This window comes from Apium graveolens, chromosome 3 (genome assembly GCF_009905375.1).
Source record: "Apium graveolens cultivar Ventura chromosome 3, ASM990537v1, whole genome shotgun sequence".
Classification (NCBI taxonomy): Eukaryota; Viridiplantae; Streptophyta; class Magnoliopsida; order Apiales; family Apiaceae; genus Apium; species Apium graveolens.
In genome coordinates, this window is record NC_133649.1 from 243999318 (window position 1) to 244009981 (window position 10664).

Genomic DNA, 10664 nt, shown 5'->3' on the forward strand with positions numbered 1-10664 from the left:
ACCTCGACAAACAACAAGCCATAATCATGATCTAGCACTCAAGCAACCTATAAGACTCAGTGAAAATTTTCTTATTACTAGCATGCAAATCAATTTGTTAGGACTTAATATTCCTCTATACAACATCACTACACTCGAATCAATATCACAAATTAATCGGCAAAACAATCCTAGGGATCACGATATAATGCCAATACAACTATATGCAATATACTAACATGATAACAAATACGCAAAACAAAAAAAACAAATAACTATATGAACTAAACTATCATGAATATGCATCTATATGGACTCACACACAAATATTCCTTAACTATCACCCCCAAACTTAAAAATTTCACTGTCCTCAGTGAAGGTAATAGCAAGGAATCAAGGCATACCTACTCGGAAGAAGAATGATCATCACCTTCTACGGGTGGAGTGTCAAGAGGCGGGTACACAGAATCCTCTCCAAAAACTGACCACTGTATGTCAACCCCCATGGCTCGAAAATCTGTACCCAATGCTTGAGTAAGATCCTGCGCAAACTTGCTCTGGATGTCATATATCGCATCCATCCGCCTCGTCAAACGCCTATACTGCATCGAGCCTAAACTAGTATTGTCCTCTGCCTCCTGCTGCTGCTGCTGCTGCGAAGAACTACCCTCACCCATCTGATGTCTCTATGCTGCTCTGCGTGCCTGAGTTGAACCACCAGCATACGTCTGATCGGCTGGCTGGCCACCCGGCAAATGATCATAGGTGTAGCCAAGTACTTTCTCATCAGCCTTCCCACCATACCACTCCTGCATGTTCAAGATCGTAGAACTATCGATAGGGGCGCTCAGTAACTGAAGCTGCTCATGTGCGGGCCAATGAACTCCCGCCGCAACACAAAGCTTGGTCACAATCAAGGAATAAGGGATAGACCCCATAGTGCTTCCACGCAAAAATCATAAAATACCCTGATGAATAATAGAACCGAGATCCACATAATCTCCCTGCAAAATCCCCCATAACAAATTTGCACGATCCATAGTCACATCATGCACATGAGAAGAAGGCATGATATTCGCACAAATAAAAGCATTCCAAGCACGAGCAAACCTGTTCATGCATGAAGTATGAAAATTGAGATACTCGTTCAATCCCCTCTTGAACTTCCAATATGTCTGCGGGATACGCAGCGTAGCCACAATCATATCAAAATCAAAGTCCTCCCCCGTCTAATTAACCCACTCTTCTTGAGTAGACTTTCTCTCCAGTTGGTTGATAACCCTGCAAATAGCCTCCAGGATGTAGTCCACCGTCAACCCACGTACTACCGAATACCCATTCTTATCAGCTTTTGTGTTCGTATAGAACTCGTGAACGATACTCATATGCACAATCGCGGGTGCCTCACAAAACGAAACCCATCCCATCTCCAAAATCATCTCGACAAGCTTACCATCCTTACCTGAAGGTAGGAAACCCCTCTCCTTCGCTATCTTCTTAGTCAACAACCTTGCGTACTCCGCTTCAGCCTCTGGAGGAATAAATCATGGCCTCGTACCCCCAATACTCGAAGAATCAGTAGTGGCGGGATTAGTGTTGCTTCTCACTTAAGTGTGGGCTCTCTTTGGTGCCATTAGAATTGATAAAGTGAGATAAGAGAGGTGTATAGAGAGATTTAGGGTTTGAGAGAATAATAGTAAGGTGGAGAGGGTTGTATATAATTGTATATATATAAAAAATTAGAATTGGAAGTGGGATATGATTATGGGTTTAGTGGGGGTAATGGGATGTTTTGAGGCTATAAATTCGGGTACAAGGAAGGAGGCTAACTTCTGTTGAACTCTTTTTGTGTTTTTGATTTTCTGTTTTTTCTATTTTTTTCTAGTCCCGAGCCTCAGCCGGCTGCCCCGCATGGGAGCGCGGGCGCGCCGTGTTTCTAGAAAAGATCCCCTATTTTTTTTTAAATTTTTGATTTTTTTGTGTTTTCTTCTAGTTTTTCTTCCTTCTTTCTTCTACTAATGTACAACAAACATAGGTTGCCTCCCAAGAAGTGTTTGGTTTACGTCTCTAGCTTGACGTAGAATTCCGAGATCAAGTTGGCAATAAAACGGCACTAACCACCTCACTGTTTGCTGTATTTCCATAGTAATGCTTCAAACGCTGTCCATTTACTCTGAATGCTTGGCCCGGATCATTCTCAAAAATTTCCACCGCTCCATGTGGAAATACAATTGACAACAAATGACCTTGACCATCTCGACTTCAATTTTCCAGGAAAAAGACGGAGACGAGAGTTGAACAAAAGAACTTATTGCCTCGGCATAAATGATTTGAGTACTAGACCCCTTGTGCCACCTCTTGACTTTCTCCTTATACATTTTGTTGTTCTTATAAGCTTGAAGTCGTAACTCGTCAAGTTCATTCAATTGAAGCATCCTTTTCTTACCAGTTGCATCCATATCAAGGTTCAATTTTTTCAAAGCCCAATTTGCCTTGTGCTCTAGCTCCACAGGAAAATAACATTATTTACCATAAACCAACTGAAACGGTGACATGCCTAGTGGAGTTTTGAATGTTGTTTGATATGCCCAAACAGCTTCATTCAACTTTAAAGACCAATCCTTTATTGATGCACATACAACTTTCTCTAGAATACGCTTGATCTCTCTGTTAGATACCTCAACTTGACCATTAGTCTGAGGATGGTAGGCTGTAGCAATGCGATGATTCACATTATATCTTTGCATCATAGCAGTGAACTTGCGATTACAGAAATGCGATCCCTCGTCACTGATTATGACTCTTGGAGTCCCAAATCTTGTGAATATCTACTTGTGAAGAAAATTAATCACTACCTTGACATCATTCGACGGCAAAGCTTTGACTTCCACCTATTTTGAGACATAATCTACTGCCAACAAGATATACTGATTGTTGCACGACGAGACAAATGGCCCCATGAAGTCAATTCCCCAAACATCAAAGACCTCAACCTCGAGAAGCACATTAAGAGGAATCTCATCCTTCTTTGACATATTAACAACACACTGGCAGCGATCACACTTTAAAACGAACTGATGCGCATCCTTAAATAATGTAGGCTAGAAAAATCCTGCTTACAGGATACGAGCTGTAGTCTTTTCTCCACCATAGTGGCCTCCATAAACAGTTAAATGGTAGTCTCATAAGATACCCTCCGTCTGACTGTATGGAATACATCTCCTGAAGATTTGGTCATCTCTTTGCCGAAAAAAATGGCTCATCCCACATGTACCATTTCACCTCGTGAAGAAACTTCTTCCTTTGAGCAGAAGTTAAGTCCGGGGGCATAATGTTGCTCACAAGATAGTTCACAATGTCTGCGAACCACGGTTCTTCTTCTTGTACCCCAAACAACTACTCATCGAGAAATGACTCATTTATCAATGTCTTGTCATAAGAAGCTGTACTTGGATCTTCTAACCGAGAGAGATGATCAACAAATTGATTCTCGGTACCTCTTCTACCTTGATCTCCAGTTCAAACTCCTGAAGTAAAAGAACCCATCGAATCAATCTAGGCTTCGAGTCCTTTTTCGAGACGAGATAGCGAATCGCAACGTGATCAGTGAAAACTGTCACCTTCGTCCCAAACAAATAATATCTAAACTTCTCAAAATCATAGAGAATGGCCAATAACTCTTTTTCAGTTGTGGTGTAGTTTAGTTGAGCACCATTGAGGGTCTTACTAGCATAATAGACCACATGAAATATATTGTTCTTCCTTTCCCCAAGAACTGCTCCAATTGCATAGTCACTCGCATCGCACATCATTTCAAAAGGTTCATTCCAATCAGGTGCCGTGATCAAGCTCTTCTTTAATATTTCAAAAGAAACTAGACACTCATCATCAAACTTGAAAGGGACATATTTCTCTAATATATTGCACAATGGTTTAGAGATTTTAGAGAAATCCTTGATGAACCGCCGATAAAAACCCGCATGACCAAGAAAACTGCGGATTCCCTTAACAGAAATTGGTGGAGGAAGGTTTTCAATGACCCCCACCTTGGATTTGTCCACCTCAAGACCCTTACTAGAGACCTTGTGCGCATAAAACATACATTTAATATTTGTATAATGCCCTGTTGTACCATAAAGTGACATTTCTCCCAGTTGAGAACCAGATTGGTCTCAACACACCTTTTAAGAACTGTGCCAAGATTTTACAAGCACTCGTCGAAAGAATCCCCGAACACAAAAAAAATCATCCATAAACACCTCCATATTCTGACCAATCATGTTAGATAAAGTGGCCATCATGCATCTTTAAAATGTGGAAAGTCCACCACATAACCTAAAAGAAACTCTTCTGAAGGTAAAAATACCAAACGGACAAGTAAAGGTAATCTTTTCTTGGTCTTCTGGAGCAATACAGATCTGATTATAGCCCGAATAGCCATCCAGAAGACAGTAGTATTCATGCCCAGCCAACATGTTAAGCATCTAATCAATAAAAGGAAGAGGGAAGTGATCTTTCCTTGTGGCCTTGTTCAGCTTCCTATAATCCATGCAAACTCCCCCCCCCCCCCCGCGACTGTTCGAGTAGGAATAAGCTCATTCTTTTCATTAGCAACCACATTTATGCCTCCTTTCTTCAGCATACACTGAATTAGGCTCACCCAAGACATGTCAGAAATAGGAGCATCTAGCCACTTGAGAATTTCCTTCTTCACAACCTCCTCAATGATCGGATTTAGCCTTCTCTTTTGCTCAACAGCCGGCTTACTTCATTCCTCTAGCAGAATTTTACGCATATAATAAGAAGGGCTGATTCCCTTGATATCTGCTATAGTCCATCCAATTGCCAACTTGAAGTCTCTCAGAATTCTCAAAAGCATTTCCTTATCACTACCTGAAAGGTCAGATGCAATAATAACAGGTAAAGTAGATGCATCACCTAAAAAGCCATACCTCAAGTATTCAGGCAACGATTTAAGCTCGAGTGTAGGAGCTTCCTCAATAGATGGCTTGAGACGCCCCTCAGCATTTTTGAGTTCTGACATCCCAATAGATTCAAAAGGCATATTCATCCTTGGCTTCTAAGGAGAAGCATTCAAATACTGCAACTGCTCATCACCTTCATCATCTTCATTATCTGATTTCCCCATCAAGGCTTACTCTAATGCATCAGACCTTAACATTTGGTCAAGTTCTGAAATAACCATTGTTATTCCCAGTGGACTAACAATGAGATTTATAGAAGGGAGGTTGAATGTAAATCTCAAAACTTTTTCAAGTTTTGAGCAGTTTCTAAGGCTAAGTGTTTTTGAGAACAAGTGTGTGTGAATTGCTTGAAGCCAATGCAGACAGATATATATTCAAACACAAATGTAAAGAACACAAGGATCTTAAAAACTTTTCTAATGGATTTGTTGTTCCACCAGAGATGTGTTATTTCAGAAAATCTATGATTCAAAGAATTAAATTACAGCTGCTTCCTAGTACAAACTAGATGATTTTCTCTCTGGATATTTCTAAACAGCTCAGGAAAATTCTTATCTAATTACTAGCTGCTACTTGGTTTATATATCACCAAGTTTACAAGTGAAGACAAAACTGTAAAATATAATTAAAAAAAAGTTCTTCACATGTTTCTTCTTCATTTCTCTATCAAATGCAATTTAGGCTTGGCTGTTGATCTTTGAATACTTCCTTGTTTGCATCAGAATGGAAATGCTGCATTTTCTTAATTCCTCCTAGAGGCTTCCACATTCCAGTTTATCTCTGTCAACCCATGTGCCTCTGTCAGCTTATGAATTAGTCACTATCAACTGCTAATGAACTAAGCATCCGTTGAAGCTTTCATCCATTGATGCCTTATCCGTTGAGGCTTTATCCGTTGAAGCTTTATCCGTTGATGCATTATCAGTTGAAGTCTTTATCCGTTGAAGCACTTATCCGTTGATGGATATTATCCGTTGAAGCATTAGAGACATCTGTTGAAGCTTTGTTTCTTATCCGTTGAAGGTCTTCATTATCAGTTGATACTTCTTCACTTATACAAAATTATAAGGCATGAAATATTTACAATTAGCCCTCCTATTTGTATATCCACTAGTAGTCAACATGATTGATACTTTCCTACAACATCTAAGAATTACAACTTGAATCCAGAGAATCAAATGTGCTATAATACTAAACTTATTGCTAAGTAAAGCTACTCCTTCAACGGATAGCCAAGATGGTCTTATCCGTTGAGGCTACAAACACTAGATTTCTACTTAAGTGTTTTGTTTAACTTATCATCAAACTAATACACATATTCTTAACAATCTCCCCCTATTTATGTCTACTAGAACTGTAGGCATAAATTTGGGTTTAGCTTGATGATAACAAAACACTTGACAAATATATTAACTGTAATAAAGCAGAAATTCAAAAGTGCTGCAAAAATATATATGCTGAGATGGAATTGAAGAATTACATTGTTTCCAAGGGTGCTCCTTTAGCCTGAGCAGATTAATTTCTTTTCCTTTGATCCCTTATTTTCTTTTCTAGCCTCCTGTCATTCTCCTCTATTTGAAGTTGAAGTTGTCTGTAGAACTCAGCTCATCTTCTTCATTGATGTCCAACTTAGATTGCATATCCTTGAGAGTTTCATTACTGGAAATCTTGAGCTGATCTTCAAGTCTGAAAAATCTTCTGACTCCTTTGTTGTCTCTGAACTCCATCAACCAATGAGGTGATTTGTGAACTGTAATTCCTCTTTCTTGAATGAGTAATGTTCTAGGCAAGGCATTGGGCTCCCACCAAGTTTTCCTTATGTTGGCAATCTTGTTGAGAATCTCAGTCTTGGCAGTCCTGGTAAAGCCAGAATCCCTTTGTATGGCTGAGTAGACTCTAACCAAGGTAGAGTAGCCTTAATTCAGAATCCTGTAGAGAGGCCAAGTTCTTTCCCCACTTCCTTTGTATTTAAACACTAGTCTTTCTGGTAGCTGTCTGTAGGCAGCTATTCCCCTTACTTCCTCCAGCTCATCCAGATAGAGTTCAATGTCTGAAAATTCTTTTATATCACAAATGTGAACATAATCATCCTTAGAGGCTTGAGGCTTAGGCTTAGGCTTCTGAGTGAATTTGATTGAGGTTTTAGAGGGTGTTGATTTGATTCTTCTTTTCTGCTTCTTTGATGGTGGAGAAGAGGTTAAGAAGGTGGGTAATTTGATGGTGTCCCAATCAATTGGATCCTCCTTAGGAATGATTGTTTCACCATGAATGTTTATGAAGGGGTCAGGCACAATGGGTTCAGGAATAGAAGGTAGTGGTTTGGATTTTGATTGGGTTTCTTCAGTCTCATCTACCATCTTTCTCTTTGCATTGGCCTTCTTTCTGTTCCCTTTCTGCCATTCATCTTTTTCCTTACTTCTTTCTTTCCATATCACTATCAACCATGTCCCCCATATCTTCATCTTCACTTTTGTCTTCAATTTCTTTCTTTTCTTCAGCTTGACTTGACTTTAGCTGTTTTTCAAGCTTTACTTGTGCTCTCTTGTCAGCCTTTAGCTTTTTGGCTTCTTCCTTTAACCTTCTGGTTTCTTCCCTCTTGGCTATTAAGAATTTGGGATGTCCTTGCATTACACATATGCTCTTTCCCTCTCTGAAGATAATAGCCATGTTCCTCCTTACAGCCACATCCATGGTCTCTTTGTGCTTTATGATACTTCCACCTAAAACCTTGTCTTCATCAGGTTTTGGAGGAGGAAAATCCACTTCTTTCATCTGAGCAAGGCTTAGAGGATTCTTTGTAGAGTCCTTATTGGATCTGTTGTTGGGCTTGAGAACCATAGGTTTCAGATTCTTGGAAGAAGTTTTTCCAACCTTATTCCTCCTTACTTGCTTGAGCTCCATAATAATTGGTTCCACCTTTGTGCTATGCTTCACAGATTGTGATTTAGAAGTTGTAGAACCAAAAATTTGTTGCATCTTTTCATCAATTTTTCTCCTTTGCTCTTTGACTTGCAATTCAGCTGCTGCTATCTGGATTACATCAATTCCATCAAGCTTTCCTTTGATTTGAATAGGTGGAGAAGTGGTGATGGCAGGAACTAACACTTGAGATATTTGAACTGTTGTTGATGGCTCTCCTTCCCCTTCCCTTTTATTCTCCCCCTTTTTGTTATCATCAAGGGTAGGGGTCAAGCCTTGTGCTTTTGCCAGCTGCATTAGTAGATTTGTCTGAGTTTGTTGATTCTGAAGAATGGTGACCATAGAGTCTTCAATGATCTGAACTCTGTTTTCCAATCTGGCCAGCCTCTTGTCAGCATCAGATTCTTTCCTTAATCTCCCCAACAAATCTTGTATAGTACCATAAGGTATAACTGAATCCAACTTCTCAGCATTGTAGGATTTCAGATCAGTAATGTCCTGCTTGAGTTCATCCACACTTAGATTCTGTTTGAAGTGCTGCAACTGCAAGAGATGCAGAGAGTCCAGATGAGCTTGAAGAATTGCCTTGGTACCAGCATCTGTAGTCTCCTGAAGGGCCTTCTGAATAGTCATTACTTGCCTGACCAAAGTGACACCAAACTCTCCTGTTGTAGATGCCTTTGCCCATGCCCAATCAGGGAGATCTGGAACAGAACTTGGGCCTGCTTCTCCCCCTAAGTTCATGCTCTCATCCAAAGAATCAGAGTCATCATCATTAGAATTTACTCCAAATTCTTCAGATGGCTCACCAGCTTGAGAAGGCAGCCTGTTAACAGCAACTTTGTCTCTGAGAAGAGATTCTGAAGTGTGTACTATGTTTAAGGTCTGTTCTGCCTCCACATTGCCCTTAGCAGCCAATAATTGATAGGCTAGAACAGGGTGAGTAAAAGTGTCAGCATCCAAGGAAATGTTATCAATTACAGCTTTGTAATGTTGCTGAAATTGTCTTTCCTTTTCTGCATCATCCACTATCATTGACTCACTAGCAATGGCTGGATCCACCTTTATAGCTTTTGTACCTGCCTTTCTCTCATTTTCTCTATTTTCTTGCATCAGGGGCTCCCCCTGGCTCATACACACCCTCACACCCTCACCCTCACCTTCTAAGGTGGCACTCCCCTCACTCACTTTTGCCATGCTGGAAGAAATAGCATGCATATGATGACTCTCAACCTCTCCTTTTGCCTGGGAGCAACCCAGCCTCTCACATAAAATATCACTCCCTTCCCTTAAACCTAAAAGTGATTGTACAGTAACCATGTCCTCTACAGTTGGAATTGTTTCTGTTATATGTGTAGAGACCATCAACGGATAGGGAGTATCCGTTGAAGTGGAAACTGATGGTATCAACGGATAACTGCTGTTAAGCTTATCCGTTGAAGAACAACCACTTGTCAACGGATGAGAGATATCCGTTGAAGAAGGAAAAGATGTAGATATAGAAAGTGACATAATTGTTGAATCTGTGTGAATTGATTTTAAGTGAGGTGACACAGATTCTTCAACTACATCTGAAAGAATTGGCTGATGATCCAACAAATCATCTAAAAGATGATAATCATCAGGTTTTGAGTGGAGCTCCTCCCTGAGTTTTAATGAGGGAGAATCAGGAATTGATGTGAATATCATATCCACATCCAGAGAGGGTGATGGAGAGTTTGATGATTGATGTGTTTCTATTATGAGAGAATGGGGCTGTGATTCCACATTTGCTGGAATCACATCAAGCTGAATTTGAGAAGGTAAAGATACAGGTGGATGTATCTGTGCTGTGTGTGCCCCTTGTGTGGAAACTAGGGTCTTGGCCTTCTTCTTCCTTGAAAAGGCTTTGATTGGTGAATGTGTGGCTTCAGTGTCCCTCCCTCTTTTGTTCTTTGTCCCTGGTTGGGGACTATTTTTAATAGTTGCACCCTTTTGGGACGATGCAACTAGGGATGTGTTTGACTCCTTTTGAACCACCACAGTCTTTTGAGAGACTGTGGCTTGGCTGGCTGGGGTACCACTCACCTCTCCCACCTTATCCTGGGGGGTTTCTTGATGTTCACCCCTCCCCTCACCACTCACACCCTGTTCACTCCCTTCAGGGTTTATTGTAGTTGTTACAACTGTTGTCTTTTGAGAGACAACAGAGGTGGTTTTCTTTGACTTGTGTTTTGAAGTTTTAGTTTTGGTGGCTTTGGTAGGAATCTGTTTGGACAAAGAAACAGATTTCATTGCCACACTGGAAGACAAAGAAACAATGGGGTTGGAAACAGTAGGAGTTATAGAAGTGTTTACCTCACTTACATGTGGTGCAGTCATGATTGGCAAATATACCAATGGCACCTGGCTGTTGAGGTTCATTCTCACAAGGTTTGCAAGGACCCTTTTCTCTTGTGCCCAGCATTTGAGTTTATTGTTCTCATTTGATATAATCAATCCTTCAGCAACATGGTTAGCCAATAACATAAAGAATCTAGCATAGTAGATGTTATTTGGTCTATTAGCTTTGTTACCTAATCTGGAACCTAATTCTAGCATGACACAGTTGCTAAAATTAAAGTACCTATCAGAAACTAGCATATAGAGCATATTAACAAGAGATGAAGTTATGGCATCAAAATTGCTAATCTTCCCAGAGAAAACCTTAATAAAGGCATCTCCAAGAAAACTCCATTGTTTCCTAAGGCCCTTCCTTCTAATACTACCTAAACTAGCAGAATCAAAAGCATAGCCTATGGA